Genomic DNA, 23,386 nt, shown 5'->3' on the forward strand with positions numbered 1-23,386 from the left:
TGAGGTGCTACATTTTGGTAGGAATAATCCAAAATAGGACATACATGGTAAATGGTAGGGCATTGAAGAATGCAGTAGAGCAGAGTGATCTTGGAATAATGGTGCATAGTTCTCTGAAGGTGGAATCTCATGTGGATAGGGTGGTGAAGAAAGCTTTTGGTATGCTGGCCTCTATAAATCAGAGCATTGAGTATAAGAGTTGGGATGTAATGTTAAAATTGCACAAGGCATTGGTAAGGCCAAATTTGGAGAACTGTGTACAGTTTTGGTCACCGAATTATAGGAAAGATATCAACAAAATAGAGAGAGTGCAGAGGAGATTTACTAGAATGTTACCTGAGTTTCAGCACCTAAGTTACAGGGAAAGGTTGAACAAGTTAGGTCTTTATTCTTTGGAGCGTAGAAGGTTGAGGGGGGACTTGATAGAGGTATTTAAAATAATGAGGGGGATAGATCGAGTTGACGTGGATAGGCTTTTTCCATTGAGAGTAGGGGAGATTCAAACAAGAGGACATGATTTGAGAGTTAGGGAGCAAAAGTTTAAGGGTAACACGAGGGGGAATTTCTTTACTCAGAGAGTGGTAGCTGTGTGGAACGAGCTTCCAATAGAAGTGGTAGAGGCAGGTTCGGTATTGTCATTTAAAGTAAAATTGGATAGGTATATGGATAGGAAAAGAATGGAGGGTTATGGGCTGAGTGCGGGCCAGTGGGACTAGGTGAGTGTAAGCGTTGGCACGGACTAGAAGGGCCAAGATGGCCTGTTTCCATGTTGTAGTTGTTATATGGTTATATAGTTATATGTCCAATGAAAAAAATCTAGACACAAAACTCCAAGGTCTTTATCTTCTATTATACTACTTAATATTCTCCCTATTATTTAATGTTCCCCTGCAGCATTTCCCCAAATGCATCAGCTAAAATCTTATGGATTAATTTTAAATTTTCTGCTCAATTGACCAGGTTATCTGTATCTCTCTACAGCTTAAATCTTTCTTCCTTGAAGTTAACCACATAAACAGTTTTTATATCATATGCAAACTTTTATCATAACATCTATAATCAGGGTGAAATCAATATATGTTAAAATAAAACAAGGGAGCAAGAACTGAGCCAACACAAAGTACATTGCAGATACTGTGGTCAAATCAACACATACAAACAAGCTGGATGAATTCAGCAGGTCCGGCAGCATCTGTTGAAATGAGCAGTCAATGTTACGCTATGAACATCGAATTTTCTTGGTAATTCCCTCCCTCTCCCTTCCCCCATCCCACTTTCACTCTGCCTCCTCTTCTAGCTGCTTATCACCTCTCTCATGATTCTGCCTTCCTCTACTACCCATAGTGCTTTCCCCTTACATTCCTTCTTCACCTCTCCTGCCTGTCCCCTCCCTGCTTCCTCTTGATCTTTCCTCTGGTTTTTCACCTGCACCTTTCCCCTCCCCACCACCTTCTTTATAGGGCCCGTGCTCCCTCCTTCTTCAGTCCTGACAAAAGGTCTTGGCCCAAAACGTTGACTGTTCATTTCAACGGATGCTGCCCGACCTGCTGAATGACCCATGCAGGAACCCAGTAGTAACGGTCACAAAAACATCCATTGTCAATTACCCTTCTTGTCAGGAAGCCAGTTTTGCATTCAATCTGCTGATGACAAGGTCCCACATGGACTAGTTGCATACCTGGGACCTTATCAGATGTTTTGCTGTAAAAAAAACTCTTTCATCGTTGCTGGATTTAAATCCTAGAATTTATTATCCAGCAAGGGGGGTAGGGGGGTCCAGGGAGGGATAGCATCATTGGTGAAGAGGATTTACAAGTCCATTCAGGGCAGCTGAATCACTTTTGACCCCCACTGGATACGCAGCTTTCACCTGTGGCTCAGAGTTGCAGTTTGCATGTAACAGTGGCCACACCCAGGTACAGCACTTCAACAGGCAGACTCAACCAGGTGAGGGTGGCCAGTGGGCCTCATACCCCAGTGAGACAGAAACATGCCTGCCCTAGTATGTGAAGTCAGCTTCAGAAAACTGGATGGACGAGATTGACAGTGTGATCCAAAGGTCAGGAAGATAGTTCTACAACGTTGGAGAGCAAAGGGCACCACAAGGCTCAGAAAATGTCATGGTCATCCACTGCAAGAAAGGAAGACACCAGTTGTGATGACTACTTGTACCTCTGAAGTCAAGAGAGCTTTTCAACTTTAAAAACCCTCCCTCACTGTCGTTGTCCGATAAAATGGACGAACAATAAAAATCAACTAATCAATTACCCAGTAACAATTTGAAAGCACCTCCACCAATGAGATTATAGTAGGTCAAAACATGTTCCCAAAATATCTCCAAGGTTTGGATAATAAATACAGCCATTCCCATTCTGTAGATGAATTTAAAAACTCCGCATCTATCTGAACCAAGTTAGCATTGTATTGAAATTACCTGGTAAGTTTGATTACTTTGCATTGTAAATGATCCATACAGTTTTTCTTCAATATATTTCATCTGAGAAAGAAGGATTATAATTGCAAAGGAGTCTTTAGGAAGAAGGAAGATTAGAATTCTAGTACCATCCTACATTAGAGATAATTTATGTGGACATTTAACCTTCCAACTTTCACATTCTATATTTCAGAATCAGGTTTATATTACTGCAACACATTGTGAAATGTGTTAACTTATCAGCAGCAGTATAATACAATACATGATAATATAGAAAAAAATAAGAAAATCAATTTTTTTATTTATATATAGAGAGAGGAGGAGAGAGAGAGAGAGAGAGAGAGAGAGAGAGAGAGAGGAGAGGAGAGATAGAGAGAGAGAGAGAGAGAGAGAGAGAGAGAGAGAGAGAGAGAGAGAGAGAGAGAGAGAGAGAGAGAGAGAGAGAGATATTAAATAGCTAAAATAGTGCAAAAACTAAGAATATAAAAAGTGAGGTAGTTTTCATGGGTTCAATGTCCATTTAGGAATTGCATGATTGCATGGCTGGGGGGGGAAGAAAACATATTTGAGATGTCTTGGGGAAGATATGCAAACTCAGCACAGACAGTACCCAAGGTCAGGATTAAACCCAGATCTCTGACACTGGGAAGGAGAGGCTCCAATTTCTGCGCCATTCTTTTGGTCTTCCACTAAGTATTCGATAGAAGTTGGGTCGATAGTCCACCTGTGAAAACAATTTGGTGTGTCAGGGTTGGAAGTCACCAGCAGGAGAAACGAAGGTCTATGCTAGAAGAATATTAAACCTACCATTACATGTGGTTACAGCAGCACTGGAGGACAATGGCAAACTAAGGAACTAGAGCTGTAGCCCAGATTGAAGATAACACAGCAAACTTCAGAAACTGGTCTGTTCAGAGCAAAATGACCCAATGATCCGTAGACAATTTGTTCTTTGAAATGATATAAGCTCCTCATCTCTGTTCTAAAGGGATATTCCTCTATTGTGAGGGTGTGCCCTCTGGCCCTAAACTCACCCACTATAGGAAACATCCTCTCAACATTCACTCTATCTAGGCCTTTCAATATTTGATTGGCTTCAGTGAGACCCCTTCCCCTGTTCTTCTAAACTCCAATGAATGCAGGCCCAGAGCCATCAAATGCTCCTCAAACATTAACCCTTTCACCCTCAAACTCATTCTTGTAAACCTTCTCTGGACCCACTCCAATACCAGCATATCAGTTCTCAGACAAAACTGTTCACTATACCCCAAGTGCATGATAACTTATAGTTTTTCAGCACTATATCCTTGAGTTGACATTCTAATCCCCTTAAAATGAATGCTAATATTGCATTTGCCTTCCTTACCACTGACTTAGCCAGAAAGATAATCTTAAGGGAATAGTCATGAGTAGTCCAAGCCCTTTGGCACCTGTGATTTCTGATCTTTCTCCCATTTAAGAAATAGTCTACGGCTTTATTCCTTCTACCAATGTGCATGACCATACAATTCCCTGTCTTTGTATCATCCACAAATTTGGCCACAAAGCCAACAATCTAATTATTGACGTATAAGCAGTCCCAACACCGACCGCTGAGGGAAAACAATTAGTCACCAGCAGCCAAAGGCCCCCTTCATTCCCACTCTTTTCCAGCCAGCCAGTTCTATCCATGCAAGTATCTTCTCTGTAATACCATGCGCTCTTATCTTGTTTAACATCCTCATGTACAGCACTTTGTGAAAGGCATTCTGAAAATGCAAGTAAACAACATTCACTGACTCTCCTTTGTCTATCCTCAAAGAATTCCAACAAATTTGTCAGGCAAGATTTTCCCTTAAGGAAACTATGCTAACTTTGGTCTACTTAATCACGTGCCTCCAAGTACCCAGAAACAACATTGTTAATAACAGACTCCAGCATCTTCCAAACTACTAAAAGCAGTCTAGCTAGCCCAAAATTTCCCTCCTTCTACCTGTAGCCCTACAAATTCTTTTAAGTACTTTTCCAGGGGTTGAATCTGCCCCAAGCTCTTAATGCCAAAAACAAAGAATTTTCTTCAAATCTTTTTTTTTGGCAGTCTAGATCTTCACACTTCCAGTGGGAACAAGTTCACTCTCTCTTCTGTCACTTTTTAAAATCCCTCTTTCGGACCCCTTCAAGAGATCAGCCCGATTTCTCCAGTCTGTCTATGTACCTTAATACCCTCTTCTGCTCTCTCTGTAAGTCTTTCACATCTTTCCTAGATTATAAATACTTGATCTATGGCTATCTGGTAAATCTGAATGAGCTCACATAGTATTAAGGTATAAAATTCAAACAGGAAGCAGTCTTTTGAAAAGAAACTGTTTCATGCAACCTGTAACAGATGCAAGAGTATTCCAACGTTGTCTCTTCAATGGAGAAGCAAGAGAGCAATAAATGCTGCAATCATGAGCAAAAAAACACACTGCTGCAGGAACCCAGTTCATCAAGCAGAATCTGAGGGAGAAAACTGCTATGCTTTGTAACTTCAAAACATTAAACCAATTCAAAGGAAGGCAGGGGAGTGCAAAACGTGGGTCTAACTTTGAGTTTACTTTAATTGAGGCACTCACATCACATGGTAGCATTGACTCTCCTTTGTCCCTCCATGGTAGCATGATGATTTATGCAATTAACGCGTTTTTACATATAAGACCATAAGACATAGGAGCAGCCCATCGAGTCAGCCCCACCATTCCAACATGGCTGATCACAGATCCCACTCAACCCCATACACCAGCCTTCTCACCATATCCTTTGATATCCCGACTGATCAGGAAATGATCAACGTCTGCCTTAAATATATGCACGTACATGGTCTCCACTGCAATATGTGGCAGAGCATTCCACAGATTTACTACTCTTTGGCTAAAAAAATTTCTCCTTACCTCTATTCTGAAAGGTCACCCCACACTTTTAAGGCTGTGCCCTCTGTTTCTGGATACCCCCATCACAGGAAACATCCTCTCCACATCCACCCTATCTAGTCCTTTCAACATTTGGTAGGTTTCAATGAGATCCCCACGCATTCTTCTAAATTCCAGTGAGTACAGGCCCAAAGCTGCCAAATGCTCCTCACATGCTAACCTCTTCATTCCCTGAATCATCCTTGTGAACCTCTCCAATGACACTACATCCTTTCTGAGGTAAGAGGCCCAAACCCTGCAATTAATGATTTAAATGAACAAGAATGCTTAATCAACCTATATATACATATATATTAATATTATTGAAATATTAAATATGCAAGAAAAATGAATTATTAACAGTTTGGGTTGCAACCATGCTTCACAATTAAGAATGGAGAAGAATGGCAGGCAGTCTATAAGGGAGAAGGGGAAGGGTGAGGCAGAGACTGGTAGATGATGTGTGAATGAAGGTGGGCAGAAAGAGCCAGACGGGGGAGGAGGGAGTAGATTTGGGTGAGTGAGAGGTGAACAAAGACAATGAAAAGAAGAACAGATGGAGCCAGTTAGGGGAGGGAAGGCTGTAGGTGGCATCAGATGCACTAAAGATAAGAAAATACTCCAAGATGACATGGATGGATTGGTGGGATGTGACAGAAAAAAAAATGGAGAAAAATGTGAGTATATGCAGGTTAATAAAAAGTGAGAAAAGTGATATTAATTAGAGTGCATAAAAAGCACTTGCATGGATTCATGTATTGTGTAAAGTGGCAGAACTTGAGATTAAAAAGTTATCCGGGGCATTATAGAGCACTCCAGATGATAGAAGTCATGATGATCTTCTTCAGCCCTTTACAACCTATCACCTCCTAGCTTCTCACTTCATTCCACCCTTCCCCTGCCACCTACCTTCCCCCCTTCTGGTCTCAGCTACCACCTACCAGCTTGTACTCCTTCTCCTCTTCCCATCTTCTTATTCTGGCTTCTTCCCCCTTCCTTTCCAGACCTGATGATAGGTCTTGCACAAAATGCCAACTGTTTAGTCCTCTCCATAGATGCTATCTGTCCTGCAGAGTTTCTCCATTTTGTGGTTGTTGCTCTGCATATTGGCTGCTAGTGCAGAATACACAGAATCACTCTGATAGAGTTATTACACTTCTGCAATATTTTAATGAATGGTGTTGATCAGAGCCACTTAACGCTTACATTTATTCATCGCCTTCCCCTGCTTAGTTACATTGGAACAGAATCAGAATGTCTCGCGCTCAATGGCTGGCTTTGACAAGCTTAAGGTAACCATGGCTGTTACAGTGTTTAATACAGCAGCACTGCACAGTTATTAATAGAAGCAATTGCTTGTCAGTTTCCAAAGCAACCCTGTAAAGTGGCCTCCTGTGGTGAAACTGGCAGCCTGTGTTCTGAAGATGCAAAGGTATCTGATTACTGTAGGGAAGTTACATGAAACAGTTTCTTTTCAATACTGCTTCCTGTTTGAATTTAATAATACTGTGGGAGCTCATTCACATTTACTAGGTGGCCATAGATCAGGTATTCATAAACTAGGAAAAATGTGAAAGACTTGCAGTGGGTGCAGAAGAGGGATTTAAGATATGTAGACAGACTGGAGAAATCAAGCTTATTTTCACTAAGGGAAATGAGAGAGGTATTTTAGAAAGTGACAGGAGAGAGAGAGAGCGAACTTGTTCTCATTGGAACTGTGAAGATTCGGATTGCCAAAAAATTATTTAAAGCAAGTTCTTTGTTTTTGGCCTGAAGTATTTAGGGCAAGAATGCATTTCCAGAGGTAGCTGTCGAGGTAGATTTAATCTTGGCTTTCCAGGGGACCTGGAAAAGTATTTACGAAGGATTTGCAGACCTACAGGCAAATGGCAGGAAGTGTGATTAGTTGAATTTCTCTTGTAGAGAGCAAATAGAGATTCAATAAGCCAAATGACTTTTTCCATTCTTTCTTTAAATCCATGTAAAACCTCTTCCTCAACTTCAGAGCAATTATAAATGAACTTCTTTTAAGGAAATTTGTTTCAAAGAAAGTAATTCAAAGATGAGTGAAATTAGAAGAAAAGTTACAGTATAAATTTCTGAAGTATTAAATTGCAGTTATATATGTGCCTTCTTTCAATGAGGTATCTATTTTCTGTGTATCACAATCTTAAAAACCTCTTTCAGAACTCCTTTGAAAACTCCTCTGATCGAAGGAGAATAACCCCAGTTTATCCAGTCTATCTAAACTTTCTCTTCATTAGGACCATTCCAGTAAACTTCTTTTGCACTCCCTCCATTTCACATCTTTCTTAAAAAGCAAAGCCTCCAGCACCATTATTCCAAACCCTAGTCCTCCCCAGGTTTTGTTCTCAGCCCCTTATCCTACTTTCTAGACACTTATGACAGCATGGCCAGCTTCTGCTCTAACTCCATCTGTAAGTTTACAGATGTACCACCTTAATGGGTTGTATCTCAATGATGAGTCAGAGTACCGGAAGGAGACAAAAGGCGAAGTGACATGGTGTCATGACAACCATGTCCACAGAAGAATCTGGCCATTGACTTCAGGAAAGGGTAGGGGGTCTGTGCACATATTCTTGACTACATCAACAGTTCCTATGAGTGAACATCACCGATAGACTCTCTTGCTGCAGCCATGAGAACACCATGGCCAAGAAAGCCAGTACTTCCTCAAAAGGGTAAAGACACTTGGCATGCCTCTGTCGACTCTTTCAGTAAAGGTCAATGCCTTCTATGCTCACTTTGACTGTCAAAACATAGAGGAACCATCACAAGCTCCCACAGCCTCTGATGATGATGAGATTTCCGCCTCTGAAGCCAATATGAGAGCATCCTTCTGTTATGGTCCTTTCCGGAGCCCGCATTCCGGGTCTTGATCCAGTCTGCGGACTCTGGACTCCGGGTCTTGTAGCCATCCCTCCTTTCACCCTTCAGCCCAAATAGGATCAGCTTGGTTTAAGGAGATGTACCTGATGCCTATCGGTTGGCAGGTGTATATAAGGGGCTCTGGGACTGAGTCTAGTTGGGGGGTTGTCCTGTTTCTCTGTTTGTTTTGTACCTGCTATTCTGTCTGGTTTGCCTTGTTTGCACTGTCTGCCTGTCTATCCTGTTTTGACCCTGGCTTGGAGTACCCACCATTAATCATCTAGTTCTGTAAGTCCGTTCTCGTAGTCACCCTGGACTGAGCTCCCTTCCGATCCCTTGCCTCTGTTGGGTAAGCAGGACAGACTGCCGTTGCCTGGCGGGGGACTCTGACCCTTTCCTACCCCTCTCTTCTGATGGGTTGTGCCCTGCATGCTGCCCAGGTGCCCTGCGACCTGCCCAGGCCCGTTTCCTGCCTGGGAGGCTGGGCCCTTCCCAGAAGTAATACAGCCTGCCCAGGGGGCTATCCTCCCAGCATTCCTTGTCCCATAGACCCATCCTTTAGCCTAGCCAGGGTCCTGCCTTTGCCATGAACTCTCTCTGAACCTCAGGATCACCATTGCATGCCACGGTCTCCCCATCTTGTTCTATCCTTTAGTTGTTCCTGTCTTGCCCCTAGTATTTCAGTTCCTGTGTCCTGTATTTGGGTCCAGTCTCCACGTCCCCTTGTGACACCTTCAGGAGGGTGAACCCACAGAAAGCATCCGGCTCAGATAGGGTACCTGGCCAAATACTACAGACCTGATCTGATCAACCAACAGGGATCTTTAACCTCTCGGTTTTGCAGTCTGAGGTGTCCACTGGCTTCATTTATACCAGTGCCTAAGAAGAACATAGTAACCTGCCTCAGTTACTTATTCAGTAGCACTTACATCCACAGTGATGAAATACTTGCTTCTACCCTGCTGTTAAATCTCTAATACAAGAAAATAGATTCTTGACCTCACAATCTACCTCATTATGGTCTTGCACTTTGTTTACCTGCACTGCACTTTTTCTGTAGAAACTATACATTATTCTGCACTGTTGTTGTTTTACATCAATGCACATGTAATAAATTGATCTGTATGACCAGTATGTAAGACAGTCCTTTCATGTGACAATAATACTCCAATACATGTATCATCACCTTCTGGGGCAATTTGCAGGAGTGTCATCACAAAAACCTAACATTTGTTGTCACCAAATGTAGTAGATTAAATGAAAGCACATTAATGACAAGGACATTAAAGATTTTATGAAAGAAATTCCAGACCTTATGTCTGAGATACTTAAGCTTTAGCTGCCTTTGTTCAACAAGTTTGGGAACAACAAGAAGCAAAATTGGAAGCCACTTCAGATTATTTTTAAGATTGCAGAATCATAAGAAGATAACAAAGAGAAGGTGGGAGGAGACCATGGAAGGATTTGAAAACATGGGATGAGATTTCTAAAGTTGAAAAGCTGTTTAACTAAGAGTCAGTGTATGCCAGCAAGCGCAGCGACCATGGATGAACAGAACATAATCCAAATTAGAATACAATTAAACACAAGATTCCACAGTTGCTGGAAATCCAAAGTAACACACAAAATGCTGTAAGAACTCAGCATCTATGGAGAGGAGTAAAGTGTCGATGTTTCTGACTGAAATATGGGTGGAGAGGATTTTGAATGACAGCAGATGGGACTCCAGACTTAAGCCTTTCAGAACGTTATAAATTGTGGTGATCATTGTAGAGCTGGGTGGTGGAGGAGATGACCTGGCTAATGGAAGAGATATATACTTGGAAACTCATTCCAAGATCAAATACAGCACCACGCTTGTAAACAGACTGGCTGGTGTTGCTTCAGATGATGGCCAGGGAGATATATGTACTTTACAGCAAGTATACAAGGCAATGATATTAGCTTAGTTGTTTTAAGAACAAGAAGCAAATCAGGGAAACACGAGGAAATCTGCAGATGCTGGAAATTCAAGCAACGCACACAAAATGGTGGTGGAACGCAGCAGGCCAAATCAGGGATAGTGTTGGGGCTGAAAAGGTTAATGGTAGATATAGATGTCTGTTATCAAAATACAATAGATTCACAAAGGGGAAGCATACAGAAAATAGACATGTACAAATATGCTGGATGAACTCAGCAGGTCGGGCAGCATCAATCCAGCTTATTTGTACGTGTTGATTTGACCACAGCATCTGCAGTGTACTTTGTGTATACAGAAAATAGAAGGAGGCTAAAGATTCCAGAAGCAACAGAATACTATTGTAGACAAATCATTGGATTTGCCTAAGGAAATGAGAATAACAATTGAGCATAGATCTAGCCAGAGAACATTATGAAGGGAAAATAATGAAACATCAAGAACAACATGCAAGGCAGGCTGCTCAATGCGATATCTGCCTTGGGCACCCCTTAGGCAGCAGCTAACTCCACTGATACAGTGGCAGCAATTATGTGAAATAGTTTGGAACTAGAAAATGCAGCTCTTGTGGGAGAATGGCAGGACAAGTTGAAAGAGCTGTGAGTAAAGCAAATAAGATTCTGGACTTCATGAGTAGAGGCACAGTAGTGTAGTGGTTAACACAACACCTTACAGCACCAGCGACACTGTTTCAATCCCCCCCACTGTCTGTCAGGAGTTTGTACATTCTCCCCATGACTGTGTGGGTTTCCTCTGTGTGCTCCGGTTTCCTCTCACAGTCCAAAGACCTACTGGTTGGTAGTTTAATTGATCATTGTAAATTGTCTCATGATTAGGCTATGGTAAATTTGGGGTTGCTGGGCTGTACAGCATAAAGAGCTGGAACGGCCTATTCCGTGCTCTATCTCAATAAATCAGATTCACAAAAGGTTCTTCACAAAAGTTTGAGGGATATCAGGTAAAGTACAGATTGGAGAAGCTCAGCTGGTCCATCCATGAGTCAAGAAGGTTGAAAGGAGATTTTAGAAATAAATTACACTATAATAGCTGTAGATGGATAAATATTCCAATTAGCAAATGGTTCCAGGGATTAAACACCAGGAATTTAAAATATCAGATAAAAAAAATTTAAGGGTGAGAAGAGTTTTAGTTTGTTTTTATAGAAAATGGTCTTGTTTATGGAAGATGGCTATAACTACGAAATCCATGTGGTCCTCTGGGAAGTCCCCCTCTTCTCATATGTAGCAAATATAGCTGTGTAGCCTTACCACCAAATTTTAGAATGTTAGCAGGGATACCATTTGCTTTAATGGATTGCTTTTTTTCACCTCTTCTCTTACTGTGGTGGCATCTGGAATGGGCCAAAGGGTTTACTGTGGGATGGAGTCAAGTGTGCTTGCATCAAGGACATAGTATTAAATAAGCAGCTCCCAGAAATGCTCATTATAGTTTACACTGACTTCTTCTCTCTTATAGATGAGCTCTCCTTCATTATTAGCTCTCACCTGAATATTTGTGTGGCAAATGATCTTAACCGCATTAAAGAAGGAACATGTAGTTCCTATTGTTGACAGACCTCCTTCATTCTTTCTACCTTAGACCATAAGACCATAAAGGAGCATAAGTCAGCCATTCAGCCCATCAAGTCTGCTCCACCATTTTATCCATTCTCCCGTTTAGTTCTACTCCCTCGCCTTCTTACCATAACCTTTGATGCCCTGGCTACTCAGATACCTATCAATCTCTGCCTTAAATACACCCAATGACTTGGCCTCCACTGCCGCCCGTGGCAACAAATTCCACAGATTCACCACCCTCTGGCTAAAGCAATTTCTTCGTATCTCTGTTCTGAATGGACACTCTTCATGTCCCCCACCATGGGAAACAACTTTGCCACATCCACCTTCTTTAAGTTACAGGTTTTCTGATGAACACTGGCCCTTAGGAGACTGCAGATCTATTTTCTATCATGATGTGGTGGAATTTCCAATCAGGAAATCCCTTGCATTTGTGTTACAAACTCTGGATCTCTAGGATTTCCATCAAACTAGTCTTGTAGAGAAGTTAAGAGCCTTCTCATTGATGCTTGTTATGATGAAGTATAGTCCTTGTATTATATGATAGAGAAGCTCAGGTCCTCTTCACATTGAAGCGTGCTTGAAGCAAACTCAGACTACCAAAGCAAGATCTCAGTGAAACAGGAGCAGCTTGTGCTAGGATTATCTGTGACCTTTTGTTGATTCATGCCGTGCATTAGTAGTTTGAACATAGTCTTGAAAGGTTAGCGCTACCCATTCATTGGGGACTGTTGCTCGATTGTGTGGTGTGTGCCTAAGGGTTTATCGCTTTGTTTTATTGAAGTTCTGAAACATTCTGATAGCTGTCATTTGAATTGAAGGCAGTTTGTTCGTTCCGGTTTAAGTGCTGTGTGCACAGTTTGTCTGTTGATTATGTTTATTGAATTGAATATCTACAGTGTTACAGGCAAACAAAGAGTTAATTGCAAATTGTGCAACTAAAGAAAGTAACACAAGTGTATCGAAGCATGGAATTGGCGCCAACAACCCTGCGGTCAGGGCTTGCAAAAGAGAAATTAGAGCTAAAGCTAAGGCTAATCTAATCAACACTCTTCAAAAGGAGAATTAACAAACGTGAACAAAGGTTTTATACCATCAATTATGAAAATTAAAGAAAATGACTTGCAAATGTTTCTTAAGGACTTGCCTAATTTTTGTTAATTTTTAACATTACATGTTAATCTCATTACTTCTTAAGGCTGACCAAGTAAAACAGAACCAATGTTTTTCAAACATTAGTCGCTTTTACAGTGTATTTATAGAAGATACAAAACAATGGTTGACCCAAACATATTGTATTGAAGGTCATGTTACTGCAATAGATGACTATGAGCATCACCTTTCATCAGACAATGTGCCTCGAATTTCAATGCATGTTTTGTCTAGGCACAGAGCAGGTGACCCACAGGTTGACATGAAACTGAATGACAGTATGTCTAATGCCAGTGCTTGAAGTTCTGTTGCAGGAAGAAAATCTTATGTATCTATTACCTCCTCTGCACACATTAAAACAGAAGCTCATTTAGCTGTATTAATCGCATGTCAACGATTATTGAAGGACAAACATGCAATGGAAGAGTAAGAGCAGTTCCTTTTGGAACAGCAATGGAAAAAGAAGGACCAGTTCCAGTTGGAGGAAGAAATTGCCACATAAATGGCCAAAGTTAATGTGTGGTGACTGCTGAAAGTGCTCCAGCAGGACAGTCCAGTGGTGTGAGATCTTATATTGAAAAAGCACAAAGAAAAACAAAAACATCTACTTGAGGTAATTTACTCATTCCTCAAGTGTCGATGTAACATGAAAAAGAACCCCCCAACTGGTAGTTAAGAGTATTTATTCTCAGCCTGCACTAAGGAGGCACTCTGAAACTTTGTCATATTCATCAGCTAAAAGTGCTCTCGGGGTCATAACCTACACTCAGCATGGCAACACTCTTGTTTTAGATGACAGAGGTCAACATAGCACTAACGATATTCTGAGGAAGCAAAATGAAAGAACAATTTTATTGGTACAACAGCAAAGCATTTCATCTTTGCCTGTCTTGCTCTGTCATGTATTCATGAGGGCTTTGAAAACAGCATTGAAGGCAAGACCAATAGCTACGGTGAATGCCTCTATTTCCTTGAATAGTACACTAGAGGTTGCCCTAGAGATCTCATCAGGAGTCACCAGCACGTTGACTCTCAGAAAGGATATCTAAATGCTAAGGCTTTACAAAGGAACCTGATCATAATGAGCAGAAAACTGTATCTGCTTACATGCAAAAAGATCTTTCTTGGGTACCTATCAAATCTGAAGACCATAAGACCCATTAGACACAGCAGCAGGATAAGATGTGAAAGCTCTTTAAGACTACAGTCTTTTTCTTAGATGCTGTTGGAATGCCATGGCAGAAGTGTAGTACATGTATGAACTGGACGTGAATGCTAATATATCAAGTATCGTAAAGAAATTGTCCTATATGCTTAGGGATAAATGGAAAACAGTGGTCTGCAAACTGCAAGAAAGGCACAGCCATAAGATTACTTTCACTGGCATTGTTAATTTTATAGAAGGGCAAGTAAATGTTGCTGCACACCTGGTGTGTGTGAATATTCAGGATGCTACATCACCGGCAATGAGCAAATGTATAAACAAAACTAAGTCACAATTTGTTCTGAGGCTGAAGGAAGAAACTTTGCCACTACTGTGAGAAGTACAGCTAAAAACTTAACCTGGAGCTAATGGAAGGGAAATGGTCTTGTCAGCCGAAACGGTTCGTCTTTTCTGAAATGGTGAAGGTACATTGGAATCGTGGCCTCAGCTGAAGAATAGAGCACATAGTGAGAAGATTGCCTTCCTAAAGGAAAACAGTGTTTGCTTTGGTTGCTTCTGTATGTGGAGGACACATCAGCAAGGAGATTGCAGGAAGTGTCTTTCATGCAAGGTACTGGACGCAATGGGAAGCATCCCAGCATACTTCTTAGTTACTCTAACGAAAAGGTTGCAGAATAAAACAAGTTGTGAAAGAATCAGACACGGCAGTGAGTAGTGCTCTGCTATCTAATAGCCTTACAGAGGTTGCTGATCATGACTGTAAACCTCCCGTAAGTGAAATCTAAGAAGGGTAACAAGGCAGAGGTTACTTATGCTTTCCTAGATCAAGGAAATACAGCAGTGTTCTGCACAGTGGACCTCATGAACAAGCTCAACAGAACAGGAAAAAGGACATGCATTCACTCCCATACAATGGGTCAAGAGAAGATTATGAGTAGCTATATTGTTTCAGGATTGGAGGTGGCTAGCTTAGGTGGTGAAAGCTATTATGAACTACCTAACATCAATATGCAGGAAAGTATGTCTGTCCACAAAAGGAACATTCCACAACAGAGGGCATTACAGGGATGACAATTTGCCAAAAGTTGATTCAGAAATTGAGCTTCTGATAGGGACAAATATGCCTAAAGCACTGGAGCCATTGCAAGTGATCCGCAGTGTTAATGATGGACCCTATGCAGTTAGGACAATGTTGCACTGGACTGTGAATGGACCACTGAAAGGAGACCATGGGGATGGAACAGATTGTGCACAGCTAGAGCTGACTGTTAACAGGATCGCAGTTTTGAACTTGGTTAAACTTTGGCAGTGGGAGTTCAAGGCAGACTTCCCTGAATGTGGTCAGGATGAACAAGCTGGTTTGTCAAAAGAAGATTTCAAGATCATAGAGCTGGTTATGAATTCTGCAAAACTGGTGGATGGCCACTACTGGATTAGTTTACCTTTGAGAAAGAAAGAGGTTAACATACCAAATCACTGGAATATTGCCAAACAGTGTGCTCTAAATCTAACAAAGAAGTTTAAGGATTTGTCATTTCACACTGACTAAACAACGTTAATGATGGATGTCATCTCCAAAGGTTATGCCAAGAGAGTGCCAGCAGAGGATCTGGAACATAGTTATGGGAAAGTTTTGACTGTGGACAGAGTATCACTTAATGGTCAGCTTTTACAAGGGCCAGATCTTACTAGCTCACTTACTGAAGTCAAAACCAGATTCAGAAAAGAACCAGTGGTGACCCTGGCAGAAATTGAACTGATGTTTCATCAGGTTAAAGTACCAGCAGAAGATGCTGATCTGCTGAAGATTCTCTGGTGGTCTGATGGTGACCACAGCTAAGATATAGTAGACTGTCACGGCTCCTGTGTGGACAAGCTGGCTGGAAGAACTCTGCTAGCCTGAAGACTTCAAGATTGTTAGATGTTTGAAACTCCTGGATTTTAGAGAAGGCACTTTACAGACACAAGCAGAGACAGCTATGGAACAGTGATGTGTCCATTGTTGCACAACACACATTCTCAGGTGCACAGTGCTTTTATCAAGGGAAAATCAAGGGTAGCTCCATTGAAACTAGTTTCCATGCCTCATACAGAGCTCACTGCTGCCATGATGGGAAGCTGCATGGACACATTGTGGAGGAAGGAGTTGCGGTTTCATGACTCAGTAACTTGGACTGATAGTACTTCTGTGTTGAAGAATATCAAGAATGAAAGTTCCAGGTTCTGAACCTTTGTTGCAGAGTTTCAGTAATTCTTAAGATCTCACAAGCATCTCAATGGAGGTATGTAAATACTTCAAGCAACTCAGTAGATGTGACCTCTAGAGAGTTGAAGGTAAAAGCATTCTTTAAGAATGAGACATGGGTATCAGGGCCCAGTATCTTCTTCAACCTGTAAGAGAATGGATTGTGAATCCCAATAGTTCTGGAATACTTCTACTAGATATTCTGAAAATAAAGAGGAATGTTACAATGAATGGCATACGGGTTGAAGAGGAGGTGGACACAGTAACACATTCAATCTATCACTTCTTGTCTTGGACCTGTTTGAGGAAGACAATGGCATGGATTCTTTGATTTAAGAACTTGCTCTTGTTTCTTAAAAGGAAGCAATTGAAAATCATTCTTGCTCACTGACTTTGATGAAGAATGACAAGGGTATTCTTGGGAGAGAAAGATTGAGAAGGCCAAGGGTCAGATCAACTGAGTGGCGGAACTCAGGAAGGTTGACATGGAGATCATTGGGTTTTGCCAAAGAAAATTTCTAGATTGATTCTCAAGTTTGCAAAGTAGAAAAAGTGTGATAAAGCACAGCAATGTTTTCAAGCTCAATCCAATACTTGAAGAGGATGCACTGAGAGTTAGAGGGCAGCCATGCCTGAAGAGTTTAAACATCCTATTATACTGGCAAAGGATCATCATATCTCAGATTCAATTCTGGGGCAAGTGCATCAAGAGGTAGTACATGCTGGCCAGAAACACATTATCCAGGTTATGCCAAACATATTGTATTCCTGGTGCTAGTATAGCTATTAGAAAAATCCTGTCTAATGGTGTTGTTTGTCAACGGTTGCATGCAGTCCAGGATGCCAGCACATGACAGATCTACCTCTGAACAGGGTTTCTTCACATGATCCTCTGCTTACATGTGGAGGAACACTCTACTTTGGACCTTTTGAGGTGAAGAACAGAAGGAGTACTGTGAAGAGGCATGGGGCCATTTTTACCCATCAAGTTATATGATCTATTCACATTGAAGTGGCATCTTCTTTAGACACAGATTCCTTTGTGGAAACAGTGGGCCAAGAAGTATTTACAGGTACATCAGCACTGGCCAAATATAAAATGCTATTTCCTCCCAAGAGACATTGTGCTTATAGCTGATGACACAGAGTCTCAAAACTCATGGATCATGGGAAGAGTCATTCAAGTCTTTCCAGACAGAAGAGGATTTGTGCGGCTGGTATGCATCTTCACCAAGACTCGCTGTCTGGACAGGCCTATAACCAAGATCTATTTTCTACAGGAAGCAAAGTTTTGAGGAGCTACAGTGCTAGAAGCTTCATGACTTTGACTTGACTCTGACTTAACAGATAATGGTGGTAAAGATCACACTGTACTGGACTAAGTGCTAGTAACCTCTGGTATAGGTGACTGTTACATGACTTGACTGAAAGAAGAAAGAAGATATTTGTATAACTGTTAAGAGGTTTGTCCATGAAGATTTCATGTCTCCTATTTTGGTAGTATGTAGTTGTAATAAGGGACTGGGATGTAGGAGCTATCAGTATTTTGTGGCACGTATATTATGGTAATCTATCATGTGGGTTGAGGCGTGGTAGAAGCAAATGAGTATAGTTATGTATTCACACTTGGGGTTAGTTAGTTGTTAGATATGTTAGAGGCAACTGGGGAATGATTTTTTGTTGTTGTTGACCACTAATTGTAATGTTTAGTTATGCTAACTTCACTTTAATATGCTAACTTTGCTAATTGGAACACTTCGATCACTAATTACGCTTAGTTATACTGCCCATTGAAATGCCTAGTTGTGCTGATTTGAACACTATGGCTAATTTAGTTTTGTTAGTTTTTTTATTGCTACAAGATCGTTAGTCTTTGCTGGTTTCATAATAAAGGATTGACTATGTCTTTTGACGATTTGGAATTTCGTTATTCAGAAGTACATCATACAGTGCCGAATACCCTGGCTTAGTCTCTCAGTCGTTTTGGTTTGGTTTCAACTGCCTCATGGATGTTGATGCTCACCAGCCAGTTAGCAGGCCAAAGGGTGAGTTTTCATGCTCTCTCTCGCTATGATTTTATGAGAAAGGAGCTTGGCTGACCCCTTACCACTACATCATTTCATTCTTTGGAGAACTTCCCTTTGTTCTACCATCGCTTTCTCCCACTTCCTCTGCTAACTTGTTTCTGTCTGTCTCGGCTCTAATTAAGAGCAGAATTGAAACCCATGCAGTCAGAGAGAGAATATTCACACTCCCAACACTGCCTAATGCCAGGATTGAATTTGGGTTTGGATGCTGCAAGGGAGCCACCTCCTAGCTCTGCCACTGTGCATGTAACATGTTGCTTTTGTTGTATGGTATGTGTAATGTTTGCCCAGCAAATCAGTCTGTACAAAGAAAGCAAAAGAAAACAGGGCAATGCCAAACAGAAGTGGCCAGTTCTGATACAGACAAAAAGTAACAGTGAATTAAAGTTCAAAGTACATATATGTCACCACATACTACCTTGATATTCATTTAAAAACAAGAGACCCTGCAGATGTTGGACATCTTGAGCAACACACACACACACACAAATGTGATCCTACGGGAGGCAGAAATTGCAGAGGTATTTAAAATGTCCTTAGCCACCATTGAGGTGCCTGTGAACCTGACATCAGTAATGGATAACTTATTGGAAGGTGTTCCAGGCTCCGAATATTTGGATAGACAGGGACTGATTAGGGATATCATGGCTAACCAGTCTTAAGGAGTTTTTTGAGGAAGTTACCAGGAAAGTTTATGAAAGCAAGGCAGGGATGTTGTCTACACGGACTTAAGAAAAGCATTGCTAAAGGTCCAATGTGGGAAGTTGGTCAAAAGGTTTCAGCTGCTTGGCATTAAGATACGGTAGTAAACTGGATTACACATTGGCTTCATGGGAGAAGCCAGAGAGTGGTAGTGGATGTGCAGTAGAACAGAGGGATCAGGGAATACAGATCCATGATTCCTTGAAAGTGGTGTCACAGGTAGATAAGAGTCGTAAAGAAAGCTCATTGGCCTTCATAGTGCTGCGTATGTGTGTGTGGGGGGGGGGGGGTAGCTTTGAAATCCTAACATTTAACTGTTATTCATTCTTTTGGGGCACTCCTCTGTTTTCATAGATGGTTGTGAAGAAAAAGAACTTCAGGATGTACATTGTATACATTTCTCTGATATTAAATGTACTTTTGATAAATCAAAGTATTGAGTACAGGAGTTAGGATGCTATGTTGAAGTTGTACATCTGATTTGGAGTATTGTGTGCAGTTCTGGTCACCTACAGGAAAGATGTCAATAAGATTGAAAGAATGCAGAGAAAACTTACAAGGATATTGCCAGGACGTAAGTTATAGGGAAAAATGGAACAGATTAAGACTTTATTCCCTAGAGTATAGGAAAATACGGGGAAAATAATTTGATAGAGGGATGCGACATTATGAGGGGGTATAGACAGGGTAAATGCTAGCAAGCCCTTTACTCTGAGGTTGGTTGAGACTAGATCTAGAGGTTGTAGGGTAAGGATGAAAGGTGAAATGTTTAAGGGGAACATGAGGGAGAACTTTTTCACTCAGAGGGTGGTGGAGTGTGGAACGAGTTGCCAGTGGAAGTGGTGGACATGGGTGATTTCACCATTGAAGAGAAATTTATATAGATACATGGATGGCAGGGGTATGGATACGGCCCACTCATGGTAAGTAAAGTCCTCCCTGCCATTGAGCACATCTACATGGAGTGCCATCGCAGGAAAGCAGCATCGATCACCAGGGTCCCACACCACCCAGGTTCTTCTCGCTGCTGCCATCAGGAAGAAGGTACAGGAACCTCAGGACACACACAACCAGGTTCAGGAACAGTTATTACCCTTCAGTCACCAGGCTCTTGAACCAGAGGGGATAACTTCACTTGCCCCATCACGGAACCATTCAGAGATTATTTATTTATTTATTGCTTTCTTTTCTCTCATCTCAAGCTGGTGTAACCCTCTTAACGCAGGCTCATAATGAGTTAGCTATTATTGTGAATTCAAACTAACAGTATCATATCTTTACAATGCATGTGAATAGTAATAAAATGGCCATTTCCAATAAATAAACACATGTAGGGGAAATATGATTTGGGTAAACACAGCACATATCAGTTTGAATGTTCCTATAAGGGAAAATAGGACAGATACTTGTTTGAATACTGACACACCCATGGAAATTTACTGTTTGCCAGGAAGCAATAATTTAGCTCATAGCAGTATAAACTTAAATTGAAACTGTATTGACAAAAGATTTTAAACTGTAACAAACAAAACAATATTATATAAATAAAGGTCCATTATATATGGTTGTTGTTTCTTTTCAACCCCTGTGGCATATTGGGCGGCATTTCTTGCAGTTTTCTTTGCATTTGCCTGTTTTTACAAGGCCAGGTTGCTAGCTCAATGCTCAACCCAGCACAGTTGCAAAGCAACACACACAAAATACTGGTGGAATGCAGCAGGCCAGGCAGCATCTATAGGAAGAAGCACTGTCGATGTTTTGGGCCCAGACCCTTCGTCAGGACTGAAATGTCGACAGTGCATCTTCCTGTAGATGCTGCCTGGCCTGCTGCGTTCCACCAGCATTTTGTGTGTGTTGCTTAAATTTCCAGCATCTGCAGATTTCTTCGTGTTTACAGATGGAAAGTGTGCAAGGAGCTGGCTGGATTTGAACCATTTGCCTTGAAACCTAATGCTGATGACACTACACCAACAGCCGGCTTAGATATATATTAGTCTATAATGTGGTGCATGTAATCATTGGAGCTCATTGTTGCGTAACCAATCCAGTTTGCTTCACTTTGTTTACTCACAGTACTGAAACACTTTTACCTGAAAACCCAGTCCTAGTGAAATATAAATAAATATCCAAGGAAAAAAGGTATCAAAATATCTCCAATGTTGTGTGCTAACTGGCTAATTAAAACGTATCTACTCATTTTCCTTGAGACCATTGTCTGCATGAGGATTTTCCGATAGCGGTATCTGTCCTTCCAAATGGGTACTGTGAGCATTTCACCATGTTCTTCAGCTATGTTCATTGTCCATTTCCATTCTCCTTCTTCAGAATCAGGTTTATTATCACCAGCCTATGTCATTAAATTTGTTAACTTAGCAGCAGCAGTACATGCAATACATGATATCAGAAGAAAAAATAATTTAGTAAATCAATTACAGTAGGTACATATACACATATTAAACAGTTAAGTTAAAATAGTGAGGTAGTGTTCATGGGTTCAATGTCCACTTAAGCTATGGTCTGGGTCCAGGTTGATGGGACTAGGCAGTTTAAATGTTCTGGCACAGACTAGATGGGTCGAAGGGCCTTTATCTGTGCTGTAGTTTTCTATGACTCTAAGAGAGAAAACAAAAACAAAGATCTAAATGCAAAAAAAGACACAATCAGACACTTCTCGGTAATGCAAGAGGTGGTCTGTAGTGTTCCATTGCTAAGGCAGTGTTAGGGTTGTACAGGTTTAAGAATCAGAATCAGGTTTATTATTACTGCCATATGTCATAACATTTGTTAACTTAGCAGTACAATGCAATATATAATATATGATAATATAGAAAGGAAAAATAAGTAAATCGATTACACTAAATATATATACATTAAACAGTAAAATAGAGCAAAAACAGAAATAATATTTTTAAAAAGTGCGGTAGTGTTTATATGTTAAATGTCACTTAGGAATTGTGTGGCAAAGGGGAAGAAGCTATTTCTGAATACATAGCTTCAGGCTTCTGTACCTTCTTCCTGATGGCAACGAGAAGAGGTAGCTGTGAAAGTTCATGGATTTGAAGTGGTCTTTGGTGGCTAGCCAATCTCCTCTGCTCTGACAATGACTGAGAAAGGTAAAGAAAGAGCCAGGAATGGTTCATGTGAAGGTGAGAGTAAGCTGGAAACTGCCAGCAAAAAATTGTAAAACTTTAAGTTTGGCATGATGCAGCCCAATGCAATTGTACCAGGGTAAGAGATGGGGGAGTGGACCTGGTACAGGCACTGTCATAGAAACGTAGAAAACTTACAGCACAATACAGGCTCTACAGCCCACAAAGTTGCCCTGAACATGTCTCTACCTTAGGAATTACTAGGCTTACCTGTAGCCCTCTATTTTACTAAGCTCCATGCACCTATTTAAAAGACCATATCGTTTCCGCCTCCACCACCGCTGCCGCAGCCCATGTTTTAAACACTCCAGCAGATTTGCAGGTTGACATTTATTCGACGCACTTTGAGAGACACCTTTAACTTGCGCTAAGTTTGAGATATTTTCGAAGACTTAATTTCCTCTTGCAGAATCAGTATTAACCGAAGTGGGTAACTGCCATTCACCGTGCAAAGGAGAGACAGGTTGGAGTGACGCAGAAAAATAAAGACAGCCAGAAGTTCCTCACTTGCCCGGAACCTGCCTGGTGAACTTCAAAAGCGGAACTTCAAGTGCCGAAGCCGAGTTGTCCGGACGCTTTAGACGGCGGAACGGGTGGAAGCAACGAGCTACCGGAGTGCTGGTGTTGGGGGAATTCGTGCGGGCGAGCGGCCGGGTAACGGACAGGAGGTATTCGGCGTGCGGGACGCAGGGGACCTGGCTCCCCAGACAAGCTGCTACTCGCCCCCCTGTGGCACCGGCAGGCCGACTGATGGGCACCGCGGGGCCTTTAGGTAAGAATGAGACCTACCTCCTCCCCTTGGGAGGGCGAAGGCGGCGGCACATGTGCCCGGGTGCCAACTCCCGTGACGTGACGGGGGGGGGGGGGGGAACATATGCTGGACTGAGTCACGTGATTGTGCGATCGGACCCCCCCCCCCCAACCTCACTAGTGAATGCTCCTGTCAACTCTGGTGTAAGCATTAGCATTGGCTCAATAGGTTACATGTCTGCGTTAAGATGCTCCGACTCGGTGCTTAGAACTGTATCAGCCTTGCGAATACACCCCATTGCTGACCCTTCCGTGTGCTGCAGTGGGAAACTTATAGTCGATTCACTCT

The 23,386-nt window shown here is 41.6% G+C and overlaps 1 protein-coding gene and 1 long non-coding RNA gene across 16 annotated transcripts in view; one reads left to right on the forward strand and one right to left on the reverse strand.

Annotated features, from left to right (window-relative positions):
• Positions 1–1,069: 1,069 nt before the first annotated feature.
• On the reverse strand, positions 1,070–23,125 carry LOC132393968 (uncharacterized). Of its 2 annotated transcripts, none has more exons than XR_009512122.1 (3): positions 23,077–23,125; positions 3,045–3,158; positions 1,070–2,131 (listed from the first exon to the last, which is right to left on the reverse strand). It is a non-coding gene; the product is annotated as an uncharacterized LOC132393968 (long non-coding RNA). The 2 variants fall into 2 exon arrangements; XR_009512121.1 differs by having other exon boundaries at positions 1,070–2,497.
• ppip5k2 (diphosphoinositol pentakisphosphate kinase 2) overlaps positions 22,924–23,386 on the forward strand; it is a 108,276-nt gene continuing 107,813 nt past the window's right edge. For all 14 annotated transcript variants that reach the window (XR_009512117.1, XR_009512118.1, XM_059969463.1 and 11 more), the window contains exon 1: positions 22,924–23,059. The gene's annotated coding sequence lies outside the window, so the exon portion shown is untranslated. The remainder of the gene's footprint in view (positions 23,060–23,386) is intronic.

The sequence above is a fragment of the Hypanus sabinus genome, chromosome 5, assembly GCF_030144855.1.
Source record: "Hypanus sabinus isolate sHypSab1 chromosome 5, sHypSab1.hap1, whole genome shotgun sequence".
In the NCBI taxonomy this organism is placed as follows: Eukaryota; Metazoa; Chordata; class Chondrichthyes; order Myliobatiformes; family Dasyatidae; genus Hypanus; species Hypanus sabinus.